At 39.4% G+C, this 22,287-nt stretch overlaps 1 protein-coding gene and 1 pseudogene across 5 annotated transcripts in view; both read right to left on the bottom strand.

Moving 5' to 3' along the window:
- Positions 1-22,287, bottom strand: part of ACOXL (acyl-CoA oxidase like) — a 326,290-nt gene that overhangs the window by 71,468 nt on the left and 232,535 nt on the right. The window lies entirely within an intron of this gene.
- Positions 10,656-20,683, bottom strand: LOC116858896 (annotated as a pseudogene).

Genomic DNA, 22,287 nt, shown 5'->3' with positions numbered 1-22,287 from the left:
CAGGGTTCAACATTTTTTAAATGTATTGATTACACCAATAATAGGCAAAACAACAGAAATCAAGTATTTAACTCTCTCTCCTTATAAAACCTTAATAAGAGGTTTTCTGGAGAGTGGATTTTTTTTTTTAAATGGATGGCTGTTCTTTACTTCAAGCAGTCAGCCTGCTACTGAAAACCTGTGTGTAACTCAGCCTATGCAAACTAAAACCTTCTTAAAATGTACCAGACAACAGACGCTATTTTAAGCTCTTAATTGCATTTGCTCATTGAGTCTTCAGAAGCCCTAGAGGTAGGAATTACTGACATCTTTTGATACCTTCATTTTGCAGGTGGAAAACTGACACAGGTTAAGGAATTTGCCCAAGGTTGCAGAGCTGGATTGGGACTGGGCACCCAGGCTTCTGAGCCCATGTTTGTAACCACAAGCTACACTGCCTCCCAATGGACTAATAGGGAGTTGGTTCCAGGGCAACACCTGTCCCTCCCAAATACAGTTCATAAAGATGCATTGTCACATATGGTCGTATGTAATGTGAACCATATTCTACACTTAAAACCTCTAATGGAAATAAATGCTTACTTCCTAATAAATCATCACACAGTTAAGACAGGGCCAAGCTCATAAAGAAACCCCTGCTGGCCTCCCTTTTGATGGATGCCCATGTCCATTCTCCCTTCTACTTTTCTAGAAAAATCCCCAATAGCTTTGGGCAGCAATATATCCAGTTAAAAAATACTTACCTCCCTACAGAGGATCTATTAAAAAAAAAATCTCAGCTAACATCACACTTAGTAGTAAAGACTGAGTGCTCTCCCCTTAGGATTGGGAAGAAAAGAATGTCTGTCATCACTTCTACTCAGTGTTGTACTATAGATTCCAGCCAGGATAATAAGGCAAGAAAAAGAAATTAAAGGTGTAGAGATTGGAAAGGAGTAAGTAAAACTTTCTTCATCCAAAAAGAACTGATTTTCTATGTAAAAAGCCCTAAGGAATGTATCATAAAGCTACTAAAACTAATTAGCAAATTAAGCAGCAATGTCACAAGATGCAAGATTAAAAAAAAAATCAACTAAGTTTCTATATCCTAGCAATGGACAATTTGTACTTGAAATAAAAATACCATTGCAATAGCATCAAATGTATTCAATACTCACAGATACATTTCACACGGCACATGCAATATCTGTATGCGGAGAGGAAAAAACATTGCAGAAAGAAATTGAAATGGAGCATAGAAATGAAGGGAGATCTACACAAGGGCCAGAAAACTCTGCATTGCTAAGATGTCAATTCTCAAAGTGATCTATGGAGTCAGAACAATGCCAAGCAAAATCCCAGCAGACTTCTGTGTGTATAGAACTGGACGAGCTGATTGTAAACCTTATATGGAAATACAGAGGACCTACAATAATCAAAAACCATTCTGAGAAAAAAAACAAGTTGGAGGATTCACAGTAACTGATTTCAAGACTCAGTATAAGGCTGTAGTAAATACATCAGTGTGGTATTGGAATAAGAATAGAAATACAGGTGAATGGGGGAAAAAAAAGAAGAGTCCAGAAAAAGAGCCATCCAGGCACGGTAGAAAACAACTGATTTTCTACCGAGGTACCAAGGTAATTAGATGGGGGAAAAAAGTCTTTTTAACAGTGCCAGAACAACCAAACATCCACATACAAAAGCAAACAAATAAATAAATGAAGCTCAACCCTTACTTCACGCCATATTAATAAGTTAACTTAAAGTGGGTCACAAACCTAAATGTAAGACTTACATCTAAAATAAAATTCTAGAAGAAACTGTGGGAGAACATCTTAGTGACACTGGGATAGGCAAAGATTTTGTGAGATAAGACACGAAAAGGCTGAATTTCATCAAAATTGAAATTCTACTCTTTAAAGACACTTAAGGAAATAAAAAGACAAGTAATGGACTAGGACAAAGTATTTGAAAAATCATGTATGCAATAAGAGATGTCTATCCAGAATTTACAAAGACAGCTTACAACTCAATAGTAAGAAAACAAAATCCACTTTAACAAATGGGCAAAAAGTTTGAACAGACACATCATCGAAGAAGATAAATGAATGGCAATAAATACATGACACGGATTTGAGAAAAGCCATGATGAGAAACCACGACACATCCCCCAGAATGGCTGACACCAGTAAGACTGGCAATGCCAAGTATTGGTAAGGATGCAGGGCAACTAGAACTCATTGTGGGTAGGGGTGGCAAAATGGCAAAATGGTGCAGCCACTTTAGAAGACAGTGTGGAGGTTTCTGGGGACACCTGGGTGGCTCAGTTGCTAAGCATCTGCCTTCAGCTCAGGTCATGATCCCACGGTCCTGGGATCGAGCCCCACATCGGGCTCAGTTGGAAGCCTGCTTCTCTCTCTTCCACTCCCCCTGCTTGTGTTCCCTCTCTCACTGTGTCTCTATCAAATAAATAAATAAAATCTTAAGAAAAAAAAAGACAGTGTGGAGGTTTCTTATAAACACATAGGCACCATAGAATGCAGCCATTCCACTCCTTGATATTTACACAAGACAAATAAAAATATATGTCCATGCAAAGATTTGGATGAGAACATTCACAGAAACGTCATTCATAATAGTCCAACAGGAATCAATCCATATGTCCACCAATTGGTTAAGGGATAAACAAATTATAGTAAAGCCATACAAAGGAAGACTCCTGCACAATAAAAAGGAACAAACTATTAAAACACCCAACAATTTAGATAGATCTCAAATGCAAAAGACTATATACTATGATCTTCCATTTCTATTAAATTATAAAAAAGGCAATTCTATTTGAGAAGAAAAATCTGTGTTTTCCAGGAGTCAGAGTAGGGGGAGGGCTTTGATTACAAAGGAGCAGGAAGGAACTTCCTGGGGTGATGGAAATGTTCTCTATCTAGACTATATGCACTTTCTAAAACCCATTAATTGTACACTTAAAATTGGTCAGTCTTAATATACATTAATTACATATATAAAATAAAAGTTGATTTTTAAAGATGCTCACCTCCCCAGGCTCCCTTATAGCTTGTAAGATTTGTAGTCTCCATGGCCAAGGGAGTGGGCAGAAGTCTACTTCCGTGAAAGCTACTGTTTCCCTAACAAAACAAAATACAGCCTGAGCCAGCATGTGCTTTTTTTTTTTTCCCCTTTGTCCTCTTCCTGTTTCTTTGTTTGGAACTCTCCTATCTTGTGAGCATAGGAACAGGTAAAGTCATGTTAAGGGGTTATGTTAGGGTTGCTGTAACACATGACCACAGTCCTGGTGACGTCACACAACAGAAATGTATACTCTCACAGTTCTAGAGGTTAGAGGTCAGAATCAAGGTGTCAGCAGGGCCACGCTCCTTCCAAAGCCTGCTTTGCCTCTTCAGGGGCATCCTCACAGAGCTAATGGCCAGACCAGGGAGGGCCCCTCCTCACCTGCTCAGCCCACATCTCTGCCTTCCTGTTGCTCCTCTCACCTGACATTCTGTCTTGCCTTTCAAGAGTGGGATAATGGCGGGGAGGGGGGTTCTTTATATATTTTTCTGCCTTCTTACATTTTTTGTGTCTTTCTTTTTCTCTTTCTTTCTCTTTATTTCTTTCTTTCTTGAAAGGGAGAGAAAGAGAGAGAGAGGGTGTGGGGAGGTGCAGATAGAGAGAGAGTCTCAAGCAGTCTCTACCTAGCACGGAGCCCAGAATGGGGCTCGATCTCATGACCCTGAGGTCATGACCTGAGCTGAAACCAAGAGTTGGATGCTTAACTGACTAAGCCACTCAGGAGCCCCTTTATGTCTTTCTTTTTTAAAAAAAACTTTGTATAGTTACCCCTCTCTCTCTTGAGTTCTTCTTTCCCTCTCTGTTTCGAGCCTTATTCAACTGCTATTTCACCCTTTTATATTTTAATTTTTCTGCTGTTCTATATTTTTTCTATTGTTCTAGGGTTTTTGTTTTTCTAGGCTTTTCTTGCCCTTCTGTTTTTCAGTCTTTCTGCTCCCTCTGTACTGCTCTGTCCTCTCTCCTGGGTTAAATTCACTGCTTCACCTTTCACTCCTCTCTTAGGCATTCACACACCAAATTAATTCTTTTTCTCTACAGACTTTCCTCCTGACTTAACTTGGCTTCCTCTGATTGGCTTTGGGAAAGGAACCCCTCTCCTCCCCACCATAGCTATTCTTCCTGAATTCTGTCTTCTCCAGAAGGCCCCAGCCTCTTCCTGCATCGATGGCTGGGTGTTGGTCAGTTCTGTACTAGTGTCTCACAGAAAGCAGGGTGTCTGGGTCCAACAGATGGCAGCTCACTTGCGGCCTTCTGAACGGGGAGCAGGAGAGTCTCTGCACCTCGGCCCTTTGAACCTGCACTATTATTTCCAGGACAGTCAGAGCAATACATCTAGCACAATGTCCTACTATATCCTGGGAGAAAGGACACAGCAGGACACCTTTGTATCTACTGTTCCAGCTTGTTTCCTATGAGAAGGAAAAGCAAATATGCTCCAAATGCCCCAGAGAGGGCTGTGTCCTGGTTTTGGGAGCCTAAGGGGACAGGCCAGCTGCCGGGTTCATGTCTGGTCTCAGTGCCTGGGTCAGTGGCCCTCTGTCTACCACCCCCATCCCCAGACACTTGCCCACCCCAGCTGCGGACCAGGCTCTACTGCACGAGAATCTCCCCTTCTCTGAGAAGGTAGCAGGTGGCTGGACTACAGGGGTGGGAGTGGATGAAACAGCCCTTGTTTGGGGAGATAAGCCCTTGAGGTGAAAACCTGGGATTCACGTCTTTTCCTAGAGAAACACAATGTAAGAATGACGAATGGCAGGAGAGTAGGAAGGGGTCCAACAACAAAGGCTTCTTGATCACATTCTCATGCCCTGCAGTGCTTGTCTCTGTACTGAAAAAGATATTCTGATCATGTAGAAAGTCCAGCAAAGTCCAGTAATGATCCCTGATTGCTCACTGGAGCACAGACGGATGTGGCTCCCAAGAGCACGACCTACCAGAGGAACTCCTGTAGGACCCCGTCGTTCCCAGTTCCTAACAGAACTTGTTCAGAACGGCTGTTCTAGCAAAGACATCACCCCACTGGCCCTCGTTGTTCCCACAGGGGCTTCCCCTATAGACAGCCTGCTGTTCTTCCCCAGTGGTGCTGGGTGCAGGTTCTCAATAAGCACGCATTCCAAGACGTGTGTGTGTGCGTGTGCGTGCGCACACACCCACACATACACCTACCCACACTCCACGGCTCCTCTCCACCTTGAACTACATTCAGTCTCAGGACACGCTCCCTCTCTTGCTTCAGATATATTCACATGCAGTTCTCTCCACCCACCCTCTGCCCTACCTGACTGCCTCCTCCCAGTCTGGGAAGCCTCCAGACAGCTTCCCCTCCCGCGTGTGGGCTGGGCCCCCACCAAGCAACACATCCCTCCGTGGAAGCCCTTCCCACACTGTGGTGTAAGCACTGGGCTGACCAGGGCAGGACTGTGACTACCCCAGCACCCAGTGCCGTGGTCAGGGCCAATGACTACATCAAGGAGCCCCATCACAGAGATGGGTGGTGAGGGTAGATATGGACGTGAGGGGAGGGACTAGAAAAGAAACTGGCTTCGGAGGGGAGAGAAACTGCAAGAGGGAATTCAACAGAGTGGGGTCTTCGCAAAAACAGGACACAAGGCTCCTGGTCCATTTCTCCCTTCACCACAGTTATGGCGTTGGGACGGATTTTCTGGGGTCTGCCCAGGTGTTTGCAGCCCCTTCCCTCACCTGCAATGTCCTCCAAGCTCTGGTCTTGGGCCTCGCGATATGAACAGACCCCAAAGATGGAGCCCATTCCTAGTGAAGCCCTATTTTTGTTACATACACATTAGTTCCAGGAGTGGGGGGCCACACATGTTTGATCTGACCGGTTGCTAAATCTTTCCCCTGCTAAGGCTTAACTGAAATTGTCAGAACATGAAATCAATAAGATCTTGGCAAAGGGCTCCTATAATTGAATGTATTACTTCCTAATTTCTCCTCCTTTTTCCTTTTTTTGTTAAATTAAGTGTCTGCTTCTCATTACTTAGCCTTTCAGAATAGAAAATGATTGTCGGATGATACATTCTCTTTGGTCATTTAGCATTCATTTGAACTCTATGCTCCTGAAATCAATCTTGATAATTCCCTACAACGGGATCTGTAAATAAACAAATGTTTGATAGCTTTTCCCTTTCTTAATCACTTCCTCATTTTAAAAGTTCCTTCTAACAGTTCTGGTGGATGGAGCAAGAGAAGGGGGGAATCAGGAGACCTTAAATAGATTTTACAGGCACCAAAGCATGTATTTGGAGTACGATCAGCTGGAAAGATCTTGTTTCAATAATCTTCACATTTAACTGAAGACGATGTTATGGAACCTGACTGCCCTTAGTGACTGCTTAAAGTGGAGAGAAGGCAGAACGATGTACATTTAATATGTGAAAGACATTAGGCCTCAAGAGCTTTGTTTCCTGAATCCCTGCAGCAGCTCAGTGGGAAGAAGCGGTCTTGGGGCTGCGAGTAAAAGGCAAGGGGTACAGCACACAGAAAGCCTACCCCATGAGGGATTTGCAGAGCACAGAACCCACTGCAGTTTGGAATTCCTTAGCACTCCGTGTTTCCTTCTCCAGGAGTAGAATCCTATCCTCCTGGAGCACAAGCTGGAGCCCTGGGACCACCCCTGACCCCATCTTTGGCTTTCTACCCCATCAGACCATCCCAAGTTTCACTGACCACCCTTCATGCTCACTGTCACCACTGCATGGCTCAGGCTGGTCTTAACTCCTCTGGGATGATGGTTACTGTGGCCTTCTAAAGGGTCACCCTCACAGCACTGACTCCAGAATGATCTTCCTGACACCAGTGTGCTCAGGCCATAGTCCCGTCACCTGCAGGGAGGGTAGAGGGATCTTGGGCCTGCAAGCAGGAGACATGAGGCTCAGGGCCTTGAGGGCCTACAGACCACCATAGTCACTCTCTTGCTAACTTCTCTAACCCAGGACCTGGGATGTGGACCAGCTTGAGGCTCAGCCTGAATATGCCAGTTGCTCACTCACATCCCATGTCTTTCCTGGAAGGTCTTGCCCACCTCTCCCTGGGGATAGACACTAGATTCCATGGGTCACCCTTACCCACAGAATGGGGCAGCCCTCCCTCTGCTCCAGATCCCTCTCTATGCACTTCCCCTTGACCCATGTTCCTGCCATTTCCCGTCCCAAGCTGAGACCCCGTGGCATGAGACAGCCATCATGCCTTGGTCATCTCTACAGTTCCAGACTCGCACAATGACTGGTGTACTAGGGCACTGGGGAGAAATATCTTTTAAACAAGGAACTATTCAGTAAAAATAAACATCTTTATAGGTCTTCTCTCTCTCTTTTTTTCCCCTAATTGTTTCTGTAAATATATATCTGAAGTTCCAATGAAACATTTTTACTTCACTGTCAGGAAGAGGTTTTTCATTTCTGGCTAACCTTTCAAGAATACTAAACAGCACACTTTGCAGAATGTCGAGACCACCTCTGTGTGAGCTTCTGTGGTCTGGGAGGGAGAGGGATTTGAGGCACTGGTGAGAAAGAGGGGAATTAACACTGGAAATTAAAAACAACAACAACAAAACAGCCTATTCCAACAGCCTGAGGTGCTGGCAAACAGGGAAGGAAGGGGAACAGACCACCAAGAGCTGCCACATGAGATTATAGGTCAATGCCTGACTGTCCATTCTCACCACCAAGCCACTAAGCTAGCAGGTGGATGGGCTGGACTTAGCGTTGCCTCAGTGGAGAGGCTGGACTAGGAGATGTTAAGTCCTTTATAGGACATATCTGACTCCTTCCATTACATTATTAGAATACCACGGGAAATGGTGTTCTCATGTCATTCCTCCCCTGTGTGCTCCAAACCTAGTGCCTCAGCCTGATGGAGGCCCCTGTGGTCTGATAACTTTTCTATTTCCCCTTTCTGGCAATCAGGTTTTTGGCTGTATCACGAAGCATTGGGCTTTAGACTACCATTCATAATAGTAGCAACTTAAAGAATGTCCTTGATCCCAGATGACCATGGCGATCTGCCTACTGGCCGTGTGGAAAGGCAGAATGAAATAGAATAATAGGTTCGTTCTTGTTGACCACAATACTACAGTCTCCAGCAGCACTGAACCTCTGGATAAGCCTACCCCCTACTCACAGAGAACCTCAAGAAACTGTTGCTCAAGGCAAAGCTAACGTTATACTCAATTCAGTGAAAGGTTGAAAGCTTTTCTTCTAAGGTCAGGAACAAGGCAAGGTACCAACTCTTACCACTCCTATTGAGCAAACACTAGCAGTCCTAGCCAGAAAAATAAGGCAAGAAAAAGAAGTGAAAGGGATCTAAGCTAGAAAAGAAGAAGCAAAAGTATCCCTATTTGCAAATGATATGATCCTATATATAGAAAATCCCAAAGACTCCACCAAAAAGCCATTAGAATAAATGAATTCAGTAAAGCTGTGGGTTACACAATCAAACTGATATAGAAATCAGTCATGTCTCTATGCACAAAAAACAAAATATCTGAAAAATTAACACACATAATCCCATTTACGGTAGCATCAAAAAACAGTAAAATACTTAGGAATAAATTTAACCAAGGAGGTGAAGGATCTGTACATCTAAAACTAAAAGACACTGATGAAAGAAATTGAAGACACAAATAGGTGGAAAGAAGGATATCTCATGTGTCCATGGAACAGAAGAACTAATATTGTTTACATGTCCATACGACCTAGAGCCATCTAGATATAATGCAATGCCTATCAAAATTCTAATGGCATTGGGTTCAGAAATTAGAAGAAACAATCCTAAAATTCATGTGAAACCACAAAGACCCTGAATAGTCAAAGCAATCCTGAGAAAGAATGAAGATATCGCACTTCCTGATTTCAAACAAAACCACAGTCATCAAAACAACACGGTACTGGCATAAAGAAGGACGTGTAGAACAAGGAACAGAATTAAGAGACCAGAAAACACTGCCCCTCCCCAATACCATATACAGTCATGTAGAGCCAAAAATACTCTGTGGGGAAAGGATAATCTTTTCAATAACTGGTATTGGGAAAACTGGATAACCACAGGCAGAAGAATGAATTTGGACACTTCTCTTACACCACTCCCCAAATTAACTCAAAATGGAATCAAGACTCAAATATAAGACCTGAAAACATAGAACACCTAGAAGAAAACATAAGGAAAAATCTCTTTGACATTGGTCTTGGTAATGATTTTTTGGATATGATATCAAAACACAGGCAACAAAAACAAAAACAGACAAGTGGAACTATATTAAATTAAAAAGCTTCTGCACAAACAACAACAACAACAAAATGAACTGACAATCTATGGAATGGGAGAAAATATTTGCAAACCATCTATGTGATGAGGTGTTAATATCCAAAATATATAAGGAACCCATACAACTTATTAGTAAAAAAAAAAAAAATCTGCCTGTTTAAGAAATAGGCAGAGGACCTCAATAGACATTTTCCCAAAGAAGACAGACCAATGGGCAACAGACACATGAAGAAATGTTCAGTGTCATTAAGCACCAGGGAAATGCAAATCAAAACAACAATGAGATATTGCCTCACATCTGTCAGAATGGCTAGTGTCAGAAAGACAAGAGATAGTAAGTATTGGCAAGAAAAGGGGATCACTGTGCACTGTTGATGGGAATGCAAATTGGTGCAGCCAATACGGAAAACAGTATGGAGGGTCTTCAAGAAATTAAAAATGGAACTACCACATCATCCAGCAATCCCACTTCTGGGATGCATCTGAAAGTAATGAAATCACTATCTGGACTCCTATGTTCATTGCAGTATTATTCACATAAACCAAGACATGGAAGCAACCTATGTGTGTGTCTCTGGAGGAATGGATAAAGATGTGCATATAGAAACAACTGAAAATTATTCAGCGGTGAAAAAGAAGGAAATCCAGCCATTTGCAACATGGATGGAACCTGTGGGCTAAGTAAAATAAGTCAGAGAAAGAAAGACAGATACTATATGAACTTATTTTTATGTGGAATATAAAAAAGCTGAAGTCACAGAAACAGAGTAGATGGTGGCTGCCAGGGGTTGGGATGGAAGAAATGGGTGAAGATGGTCACAGGGTGCCAACTCTCAGGTATAAGATGAGTAAGTTCTGGAGATCCAATGCACAGCATAGAGGCAACAGTTAACAATACTGCATTACATGTTTAAAAGCTGCTAACTAAAGGGCTGGACCTTAAATGTCTCATATCCCCCCCCCACCACCACTTGCAAAAATCTACTCATGTAAGGCAATATGTGTGTTAATTAACACTATTATAGTAATCATTTCACAATATATATGTGTATCAAATCATCACATCATGGACCTTAAATTTACAAGTTTACAAAGCTAGAAAAAACCACTCTAGACAAAATTGTAAAAGAAACTGCTGTTCAGTATTCAACCACTTACACCCAAGTCAAATTCACTAGTAATCAGTGTGCTATCAACTACAAAAATGTCATTTCTGTGCTATGCTTTTTTTTTTTTTGAAGTGAACATAACCTCAAGATTTTATTGTCTTCATAATATAACAAAATACGAAGCTTAGAACTGGATCACTTGCTCTTTCTTTTCTTATCTTCTCCCAGTTCAAAATGTTTGCATCTCTTAATAGCAGCATTCTCTGAGATCTGCAATTGGGCTTAACACATTCAAGCCTCAGCACAATCTTTGTAGTTTTAGCCTTTTTCCAGAAAACGGGCTTCATCTGCTCACCACAGCCACTCTGCTTCCTGTCATAATGCCACTTTCCCTGAGAATAAAGAGAATCCTTTCCTTTCTTCTACTGTGTCACTTTGTGGGGTTGGTGCTTGCCACACTTCTTGCAGAAAGTCCAGAGGGTTTTAGGAACATCCACCACGTTTGCAAGAGCGTTGTTGGCACAGAAAGCGGTGCTGTACTCTTCAAAAATGAGCCCAGAGTTTGGCACATGGCCCCATAGATTTGACTTTCTCTGAACTTAAGTTCTATCTTGTCCCTTTGTCCTGTCTGGGTGACTTGCCCGCATGTCCGTGACTGGGCTTTCCACCTTAGCCAGAGCCCTGCTTCCTGTGGTCCAGCCTCCCAGACCTCAAGATCCCTGGATAGAAGGTTCAGAACCTCTAAGGCGTATCCACCTGCCTCCAGAACCAGCTCTCAACAGCTCACCTTTTGTCAGATGCCTGTGATCCTGGCCACTGGCCTAGATCAAAACCCATCATCTGTCACCACTATTTCCAGATTCCATGCTGCTAGCTAGCTGGGCACCTACCCCTGTGTTTTGGTATGGCATTGAAAGGTGTCTAGCATAAAACTGACACGTGGTAATTGTCATTAGCTGTTTCTTCTTTCCCTCAACTAGAATACCAAGATTCAGCAGCTGAGGAAGCTGCTAAGTTTCCAGCTTCATATGAACAGATGATGAAATGCACGTACCAGAACAGCCCATCTCTATGCCAGAAGGCACTGTTTAAATCCTATCTTTAAATGTTTTAACTGAGGTATAAAATGCATACAGCCAGATGTATCACATGCATAAATCATAAGTTTACATCTTGATTTCTTTTTCAAGATTTTATTTATTTGACAGAGAGAGAGAGAGATCATGAGTAAGCAGAGGCAGGCAGAGAGAGAGGAAGGGAAGCAGGCTCCCTGCTGAGCAGAGAGCTCAATGTGGGGCTCGATCCCAGGACCCTGATATCATGACCTGAGTTGAAGGCAGAGGCTTAACCCACTGAGCCACCCAGGCGCCCCATGTCTTGATGATTTCCAACAGTGTGTATACACCTCTGTAACCACCTGGACAAAGAAACAGAAATTTCCCGCTTTCTACTCCCTCCCAGTCAACACCATACCTTTCAGGTCTCTGATCCCCATAACACAGTCAACTACCTTTGCCCCTTATTAAATGAATGTCATATGCATAAATCATATTATTAACTCCTTCGTGGCAGGATTCTTTAACTGAACATAACATCTATAAATTCACTTCTTGTTATATGTTAATGGTGGTTTAGCTCTTTTATTTTGCTGAGTAGAATTCCACTGTATGAATATACCATAACTGGTTTATCCAATTCTCATGTTGATGAACATCTGGGTTGTTTCCAATTTGGGGTTGTTATTGATAAAACTGCTGTAAACATTGTTGTACAAATCTTCTTGTGAGCTGTCTTTCATCTCTTTTGGGTAAATACCTAAGGATGGAATTGCTGGTCTTGGGCTAGGTGTGAAGGAAATGCCAAGCTTTCTGTCAATGCCCTTTTATGCTACAACAGCAATGCACTTTCTCGTCGCTCCACACTGTCATCAGGATCGAGTGTCATCAGTTGGCTCGAGTTCAACCCATTTCAGTGGGTGGCGTGGTATTTCACTGTGGTTTTAATTTCTATTTCCCTGATGACTAATATGGTTGAGCAAGGTTTCATGGGCTCATTACCATTCTTTTATCTTCTTTTCTGAAGTGTCTTTTCAAGTCTTCTGTGTACATTTTTTTTGGATTGTGTCTTTACATTATTGAGTTGTAGTTCTTTATGCATTCTGAATAAAAGTTTTTTTTTTCTTAAAGATTTATTCGTGAGAGAGAGAGAGAAAGTGAAATCACAAGCAGGAGGAGAGGCGGAAGGAGAAGTAGACTTGCCCCTGAGCTGGGAGCCCGATGTGGTGCTGGATCCCAGGACCTGGTTATCATGACCTGAGCTGAAGGCAGATTCTTAACCAACTGAGCCACCCACGCACCCCTAGGTTAAAAAAGTCTTTTGTCAGATACATGTATTGCAAATAATTTCTCCAAGGTTATGAAGGTTTGCTTTCTTGTTTTCTTACAAATTTTTAATTTTGAAAAAAAAATCCAATCAATTCATATTTAATTAATGGTCAGTGCTTCTTACCTCCTTTCTAAGAATTCTTGGTTTACTCTATTTCCACAGAAATATCCTCCTATGTTTTTTCCCTTTGCAAGTTTTATAGTTTGCACTTCCACTTAGAGTCTATTACCAGTCTCAAATTAATTTTTGTGCATTATACAGGGAGTAAGTCAAGGCTCATTTTTCCCCCCACTCAGATATCTAGTTTCCACTCAGATATATAGTTTCCTGTACAATTTGTTGAAAAGATTACATTTTCATTACTTAATTTCCTTTGTACCCTTGTAAAAAATCAAATTAACATGTATGTGAGGGTCAGTTTCTGGACTCTCCAGTGTTCCATCGATCTGTTTATTTGTCCTGACACCAAACCCATACTGTCTGGATTACTGGAGAATTAGCAGAAACTTTGAAATCAGGTCATGCCAGGCCTCCATATTTCTTCAACTTTCTCATAGTCATTTTGGCTATTTTAGGCCATTTGTATTTCTGTATGAATTGTCACATCAGCTTGTGAGTTTCTACAAAAGTTCCTGCTGAGACATTTGAGGTGGTGTTGAATCTATAGACCAATTTCAGGAGAACATACATCGTAGCAATATTGAGTTTTTCCATGTACACACATATACTTTTGCATTTAGGCTTTAATTACCTTCTGCAATGTTTCTAGTTTTCAAGATACAGAACTTGCATTGCTTGAATTTTTCTTGTTAAATGTATTCATAAGAATTCATTTTTTTAATGATATTGTATATTTCATTTTTACATTTTGTTTTCCAATTTTTATTGATGGCATATAAGAAAGATATTTATTTTGCATATTGAGTTATATCCTATAACTTCATATCGATTTATTAGTTCTGGTAGGATTTGGGGTTTTTCTCTTTTTTTGTAAGTTCTTTCATATTTTCTATGTAAATAATCATTTCATCTGCAAATTAAGATAGACATTTCTATCTTTATAATCTTTATGTCATTTATTTCTTTTCCCTGCCTTAGAATATCCAGTGTAATGTCAAACAGAAGTGATAAAAGTGAACATTCTTACCTTGTTCGGAAAATGTACAGTATTTCTTCATTAGCTATGATGTCAACTATAGGTTTACTACAAATATGTTCTTTCAAAAGAAGAAACCACTTTCTATCCCTAATTTGCTAAGACTTTTTAGCATGAACTCATGTTGGATATTACCAAAATTCTTTTCTGCACTATATAATCATGCAATATTTCTCCTTTATTTTGTCAATATTACAATCGTCATTGACAAACATATTTAAATGTTAAATCAACCCTGCATTCCTGGAATAAATACCACTTAGTGATGTATTTTCCTTTTTTACATATTGCTGGATTTAATCATTAACATTTTATTATATATATCTACCTATATTCATGAAGAATATTGATTTAGTTTTTTGTAATGTACTCATTATTCTTGGTATCATCAGTCATTGTTTTTGAAAGAGTTCTGTGTAAGACTGGTATTTTTTTTAATCTTTAAATTCTGATAGGATTCAACAGAAGAACCATCTGGACCTAGAGTTCTCTTTGTGGAATATTTCCATTACAAATTAAATTCATTTAATAGATATTTTTAGATCTTCCATTTTTTGCTTGCTTTTGAAAGTAGTATTTTTCCAGGAATTTGTTCTAAGTTCTTGAATTTATTTGCATAAAATTGTTCATGATATTCCCTTTTTTGTATTTTTAACATCTGTCTTATATTTTGCAATGTCTCTTCTTTCATTCTTAATATTGTTAGTGTTTAATCTCTTTTTCTCTTGATCAATCCTGCTATGGATTGATCAATTTTATCAATCATTTTAAAGAAGACACTTTCAGATTTCTTTTTTTTTTTAAAGATTTTATTTATTTATTCAACAGACAGAGAACACAAGTAGGCAGAGAGGCAGGCAGAGAGAGAGAGGGGGAAGCAGGCTCCCTGCTGAGCAGAGAGCCCAATGCAGGGCTTGATCCCAGGATCCCAGGAAGGCAGAAGCTTAACCTACTGACCCACCCAGACCCCCCCACTTTCCCCAGATTTCTTGATTTTCTATATAGTTTGTTTTCTACTATGTTAATGTCTTCTTAATCTTTGTTATCACCTTTATTCTACTTATTTTGTTCTTTTTCTAACTTCTTAAGGTAGAAGCTTACTTCATTTACTTAAGTTCTTTTTTACTTTCTAAGATAAGCAATTCAAGGTATAAATATCCCTGTAAGGAAATTTCACTACACCCTACAAAATTTGATATGTTGTGTTTTCATTACCATTTGGCTTGAAATATTTTCCAATTACCATAATAATTCTTTCTTTGATTCACAGATTATTTAGAAATGTGTTCCTTAATGTTCATATATTTGGGAGATTTTCCAGATATCTTTTTGTTATTGATCTCTAATTTAATGCCATTGTTGATAGAAAAAACACTCTGTATTATTTTCAATCTTTTAAAAAAATTATTGACTGAGGGGTGCCAGGGTGACTCAGGTCATGATCTCAGGGTCATGGGATTGGGAGGCACTGGGCTCCTCACTCAGCAAGGAGTCTGCTTCCCTTTCTCCTCTGCCTCTCTCCCCCCTTCATGCACTCCCTCTCTCTCTCTCCCCTTCCCCCAAATAAATAAATAAATAAATATCTTTAAAAAATTATTGACTGATATTATTGAGAGCTGTCTTATGGATAGCACTCTAGTCTCTAGGTCTAGTTTTCAATAAATGTCTATAAATGCTAAATAGGTCAGATTGGATGATAGTGTTGTTCATATTTTTGTAGCCATACTGAATTTCTGTCTACTTGTTTTATCAATTATGGGATTTCCCTACTCCTCCTTTTAGTTCTGTCAATTTCTGCTTCAAATATTTTAATGGTGTATATCTATTTCTGGTTATTCTCTCTCTCTCTCTCTCTTTTTTAGGGAGAGAGAAATCAACAGCTGGGTGGTGGGGCATGGGGAGAGGAAGAGGGAGAGGCAGAGAGACAATCTTAAGTATGCTCCACACCCAGTAGGGAGCCCAATGTTGGGCTGAGCCTCATAACTCTGAGGATCATGACCTGAGCTAAAACCAAGAATCGGACACATAACCAACTGAGCCACCCAAGTGCCCCTGTTCTCTCTTCTTGACGAAGAGACCTTTAAATCACCATGAAATAACCTTCTTTATCCTTAGTAATAGTCTTTGTCTTAAAGTTTGTTTTATCTGATATTAATATAGGCTCTCTTATGTTCTAGCTGCTTGGTATATCTTTTTCTTATCTGTCTTTACCTTTAAAGCATATAAATGGAACTTGTTTATTTCTAACCCTCTGTGACAATGTTTGCCTTTTAATTGGAATGTTCAGTCCATTTACATGTAATTAGACAGTGTTGGGCATAAGTCTACTTGTAGACTATCTCCTTAGGTCTTTAATTTTTGTTCTTTCCATGACTTCTTCTGGATTAACTGAAGAGTTTTGTTTTTGCCTCAGTCTAGCTTCTCTATTAGAATATATATTCTTTACTTATAATAGTCTACCTTTAACTAATAACACTTCATGTATAATATAAGAACATTATAATAATATAATTCCATGTTTACTACTTCTCATCTTTTGTGTTATTCTTGCCATATGACAATATATGGCATATACTTTTATGTACTTTTAAGACACTAAATAATCATAATTAGTTTTGCTTTAAACAGCTAATTGAATTATAAAGTTTAAGATACAAAGGAAAAGTGTCACTAATATTTACCTATACTTTTGTTTAAAAAAGATTTGTTTGAGAGAGATAGAGCATGGCCCGGAGGAGGGGCAGAGGGAGAGGAAGAGAGAGAATTTCAAGCAGGCTCCATGCTGAGTGTGGAGCCTGATATGAGGCTCCATCTCATGACCTGGAGATCATGGCCAGAGCCAAAATCAAGAGTCAGATGCTTAACGGACTGAGCCATCCAGGCACCCCTATTTTGTTCACTCTTTATTACATTCATTATGTTTTCAAAAACCCTTTTCTTCTAATTTCAACAACTAGGTCATTTTATGTCTTTTTCTATTGACTGGTTTTTCTCTTGCTTATGCATTATATGTTCCTATTTCTTCACATGTCTGACAACATTTTATTGTATATTGGACACTTTAAAGAATACTCATTCTGGATCCTATTATCTTCATCTAAAGAGTGTTGAATTTTTTTCCCAGTTAACTCACAAGCAGATAAACTTGAATTTGTAGAGGGTGTTTCATACTTTGTTAGAAGAATCTTTCTGGTTTTGCCTTTTCTTTGTTTTAATTTTACCTTTGGTCCTTGGATAAATTCTTTTTCCTGGGACATAGTTTTATACATAAGGGATGGCCCTGCTGGGGCTTCAGTGGAAAGCCATTGACTTGACTTTACCCATGTAACTTGGCAGGATTCAAACTACAAATTCTGCTTCCCAAGTAGCAGGCAACAGTTGAATTTTCTGTTCAGCTCTTTAAGCCTTCCAAATTAAAAATCCCTGGACCTCTTTGGCATCTTGTCCATCCATGCATATTTCATATATGAGTTAATGATTTGAGTAATGTCATACACATATTGTGAAATTGCCCTTTCTGTTATTCCTTTTTTTCCCCCCCTTCAACTTCCAGTCTTTTTGATAGTCCCAAATCCCATCTACTGGATTCCTAATGACATGAAGATTGAGGTTTCCATGTGATCACTTTCCTTTTAACCTAAATGCAGGGAATGGCTTTCTGTCAGTTAAAATCCAAAAATAAAAACAGCAAATATTATTACATTAACTACATAAGAGGTTTTGTTTGTTTGTTTGTTTGTTTTGTTTTGTTTTGTTTTGTTTTTGCATAGCAAAAATCACTATAAGCAAAGTCAAAAGAACAGGTGACAAACTGGGAAAAAAACTGCAATATGACAAAGAGCTAAGAGCCTTAATATAGAAAGCATTCTTAAAAATGGAAGGACAAAATACCAAAAGCCCTGTGGGTAAATGGAAAATGATATGAATAGACAATACATGATAAATATGTTAAACTGGCCCCACACTAATGAAAAACTGTTCAAACTCACTCACAGTTGAAGAAAAGCGAGACCAACACAGAGAAACCATTTCTCATCTATCAAATTGGGGGAAAAAAGCTATAAGAGTATGTTCTGTTGATGAGGTTGTGAAAAAACAAACAATGGTGGTGGGGGCAGGGTGGGGATGTAAACTGGTACAAGAAGCAGAATTTGACAATACCTAACCACACTACATATTCACTTACTTTGGACCCAGCAGTCAAATTTGAAGAAATCAGCCCTGAAGATACACATTAAGCAATACTAAAATTTGTATGTGTAAGGTTATTCACATAGCATTATTTCTGGTTGCAAATTATTGAGAGGAAGATAATTGTCCATGTATTAGAAAGAGGTTAATTAAGTAGGCTATGGCACATCCACAGTGTACTATTCTGCTGCTACTTAAAAAAATGTTATATGCAACTAATGAATCGTTGAACACTACACAACATAAACTTACAATGTATTGTATGTTAGCTAACTGAACACTAAAATTAAAATTAAACATTAAAACATTAACATTAAAATTAAAAAATTAAAATGAGATAGATCTCTATGAAGTAATATAGAATAATTCCCAAAACATACTACTGTTAAGTGGGGAAAAAAGGACAGAGGAGTATATGTGGCATGCTATCCTTCATGTAACAGAGAAAGCAATATAAGAAAGTTACACGTGTTACTGCTTATTTGGGTGAGAGAAATAAAGGAAAGAGAAGCCAAAAACTAAATTTAAGTAAAGGACACCTACAGGTATTTAGAGGGAAAAAAGGGAAAGAAATAGAAATAGGGATGAGTATACATTTCTAAAAGCTTTAAGTCCAAGAAACTTAGTAGTGTTTTACATAGCCAAACCACAAATAGGCAAAATCAACCAGTATGTAGTGAGATCCCAAAGCAGAAACAATCAGGAACAAATGAACTTATGTTACAAATAAATAACACAATCTCACTAAAGGGTGTGGAAAAGGAACCAAAATAAAAGTAACTTTAGAAATACTACTTTGATTAAATATTACAAGCTAAAAGAAGAATATTCTAGTTAGTAAATGTCTTTTTCACAGAGGTATGGGTTAGCAATTCTGAAACTACTTACTGTGTACCCCAGGGAAGATCAAATAAGTAAACATATAATGAACAATGAAAGCCAGTTTCTCACTTTCTCAGAGAAAGAAGTTACAAATAGAAAAGAGTGAAGGCTAGAATGAACCTTGTGGTTTTGGACTGGAATCAGAGCTACCAGTATAAACTGGTGGTTTCTAATATACACACATACAGGTCTGCATGAGAATGTGGGAGTTAGTAAACATACACTTATTTCCTAGCTTAGAACAGCTAGAAGTGGTGACACCCCAGCAATAATTAGCACACCCAGCAACCTGATACTGGCTTTTAAACGCCATTTTCCAATAAAAGGAAGCAGGGATTCTTGGGAAAATGATTGTAGGTCTGGCAGGAAAATACAAGATATGATACATTTTGTGGTATCAGAAAATAAGGAAGTGCTTACCAAAAAAAAAAAAAAAGAAAAGAAAAGAAAAGAAAAGAATAGAGACCTATCAAAGGGACGTAGAAGGTAACCTGAAGGAGTTCTCAATGGCCAAAACTGGAATAGTCTGAGCAAGAAAATAAATAATGATAGTATTGGATTGTAGCCCAAACATAGAATAAATAACTGTGAGTCCACACTGATATAATAATTAATTGAATAAATAAGTAGTTGCAGGAGAAGAGATAGCTCTTGGGTCTAATTAACTAATGTAATTGAGATGAGGGTAAGAGAAAATTCCCACTAGGCAAACACCATAGTATTAATTGTTTCCAGAAAGATTCATAAATGGATACTAAAAATAGTGGGTAAAAGTTTGGGGGAAAATAGGATATTTGAGTAATCAAATATCAGTCTCATCTTTGGTATTGGTAACTGTGTTACCTTGAAGAAAGCACTAACCTTCTTCATCCTCAGGCTGCCTATCTGTAAATGAGTGAGTGACTAGTTCACCCTGAGGGACAAATAAATAACACAATCTCACTAAAAGGTGTGGCAAAGGAACCAAACTAAAAGTAACTTTAGAAATACTACTTTGATTAAATATTACAAGCCAGAAGAAGAATATTCTAGTTAGTAAATGTCTTTTTCACAGAGGTATGGGTTAGCAATTCTGAAACTACTTACTGTGTACCCCAGGGAAGATCAAATAAGTAAACATATAATAAACAATGAAAGCCAGGTTTCTCACTTTCTCAGAGAAAGAAGTTACAAATAGGAAAGAAGGAAGGCTAGCTCTCACACCCCAAAGGAAATGACTGTGCCCTCCATGTAGTAATCAGGAATACTATTTCATTTTCCTTTCCTTTCTCTTCATTTCCCTTCTTTCCTTTTCATTCCCTCCCTATAATAGGTTTCCATAGGAAGAGAATTTAGCATTATCTCTATAAGAGAAAGGTAAAGAAAGTCAGAAGTGAGGGGAAAAGAGAAAATGCAACTGGGTTGCTATAGGGTGGAGAAGAAAGTATGAGAGGAAAACATCACAGAACAGAAACATTTCCTATGACCAGCAACAGCAAAGAAGAAAGTGCTGAGCTAAGGACTGGGAGCACTGTACCCCCGCGAAACAGGCACAGTCAGCCTCAGATCTTGCTGCCTTTCCATTCTGGGGTTTCTCCAGACCAATATCCACCACTTCCTCAGTCACCATGTACAGCTTACTGTGAAGTGGCAGTCAGTTACGCTTTCCTTTTCTGTGGAGTTGCAGGACTTTAAGCCTTATCTTAGTGGATATGCTCCCAAAACTGGAATGGGAAATGGGAGCATGTTCCTCACAAAAGGAATTTCAAGTACCAGTCAACAGAGAGGGAGCCACTGTTTTGCAAAGGTGACCTTTGCATAGGCAGCACCCATATTCCAAAGATACAAAGGCCCCTCCATCAGATTGTCCTGGTCTTTTGATCATTTTCCCAATCCAACTTGACCATAGGAGTAAGAAGATGCATTAATATTGATGCAAAGAAGGAACTCAGGAAATCTGGTTTCTAATCCTGTTTCCTATCTTTGATGATCTGCCTCTGGAACAAAGCTCTTGGCATTTCTGTGCCATGAGATCTTTAGTAAAACATCTGCTATTCAGGCCACTGTTTTGGCTTTAAAAAAAATGTAACAAACACAACCCAGCTGCTCTTACCCTCTGTTCCTGTCTCCACCCTCAAACTCTCAGAGAAGTACAAGCAAAGCAGCACAGTTTTTCCTGTCTCTGGGTTTGTTGACAAAGGCATTTCCAAGACCCTCTCTGGATCTACCAGCTACCCAATGAACTCTTGTGGTTCCCAAATGATGGCGATTATGGCAGCCCTATCTCCAGCATGTGCCATGTGTGCCATTCAATGACCAACTCAGCTCTCATTTTTCACAGATAAGAACTCAGAGAAGATTTCAAAACCCCACCTGGTGACCTGAGCAAAGATGTTATCAGTTTAAAATTATAACAAACAAAACAGCTGGCATCATCTGTTAGAAAGATAGTCTTTACAGAAGTACTCTGGCTTTATTATGTTTTAATGATCTAAAGAGCTTTAAAGCTACACACACACACACACACACACACAGAGTCATTTGACACATTGACCACAACAATAAAAAGTGTAGATAGCTTTCCAGACAGAAAGTTCTAGAAAGTCCTATCTCTGATAACCTTATTTCCAGCCTTCACCAATTCTTCTCCACCCAAATCTCAAATTCTGAATAAGGAAAACTAACTTAGGGTAGTTGTTTCCAAATGAGTTTACTGCCCCTAGATTTTGAGGATGATTAATAATGTTCTTTTGCAAACCACTTCCCTTTTCCTTTCGACTCAGCCTTGCAGTGTGGTGTAGAGCACCATGAATCAGATTTTTAAAATTACTGTTCCCCAGGTGATTCTCATATACCCCTAAGTGGGGGAAATACTAGTGTGGTAGAAGTAGGTTATGACTGCTAAGAGATAGAACATGAATCAGCCCTCAGTTAACTAGGACTATCATTCCATCTGGATTCTCATCCTTTTACCTGCCCAATATTTGTTATGCACACTTGGAAATAAACAATCATTTGTTAAATATATTGATTACCAAGGGTTTATATTTCCCATAGACTTTTCTCCATACAATGACAGAAGTCCTTAATAGAATATTCTCAAAACCAAGCCATTGTTTATTGGTTTATTTTTTCTCCCTACTAATGGGAAGATGATGCAGAGATCTTAATGAGCAAGATTTGCAGCATGATTTTGGAAAATTAGAGAAGTGGGGCTTCGAGGGAAACTATGGG

This window comes from Lontra canadensis, unplaced genomic scaffold (genome assembly GCF_010015895.1).
Source record: "Lontra canadensis isolate GAN:19392208 unplaced genomic scaffold, GSC_riverotter_1.0 scaffold144, whole genome shotgun sequence".
Classification (NCBI taxonomy): Eukaryota; Metazoa; Chordata; class Mammalia; order Carnivora; family Mustelidae; genus Lontra; species Lontra canadensis.
Note: the sequence above shows the minus strand (reverse complement) of the source record. Positions and strands in the feature narration are given on the sequence as shown.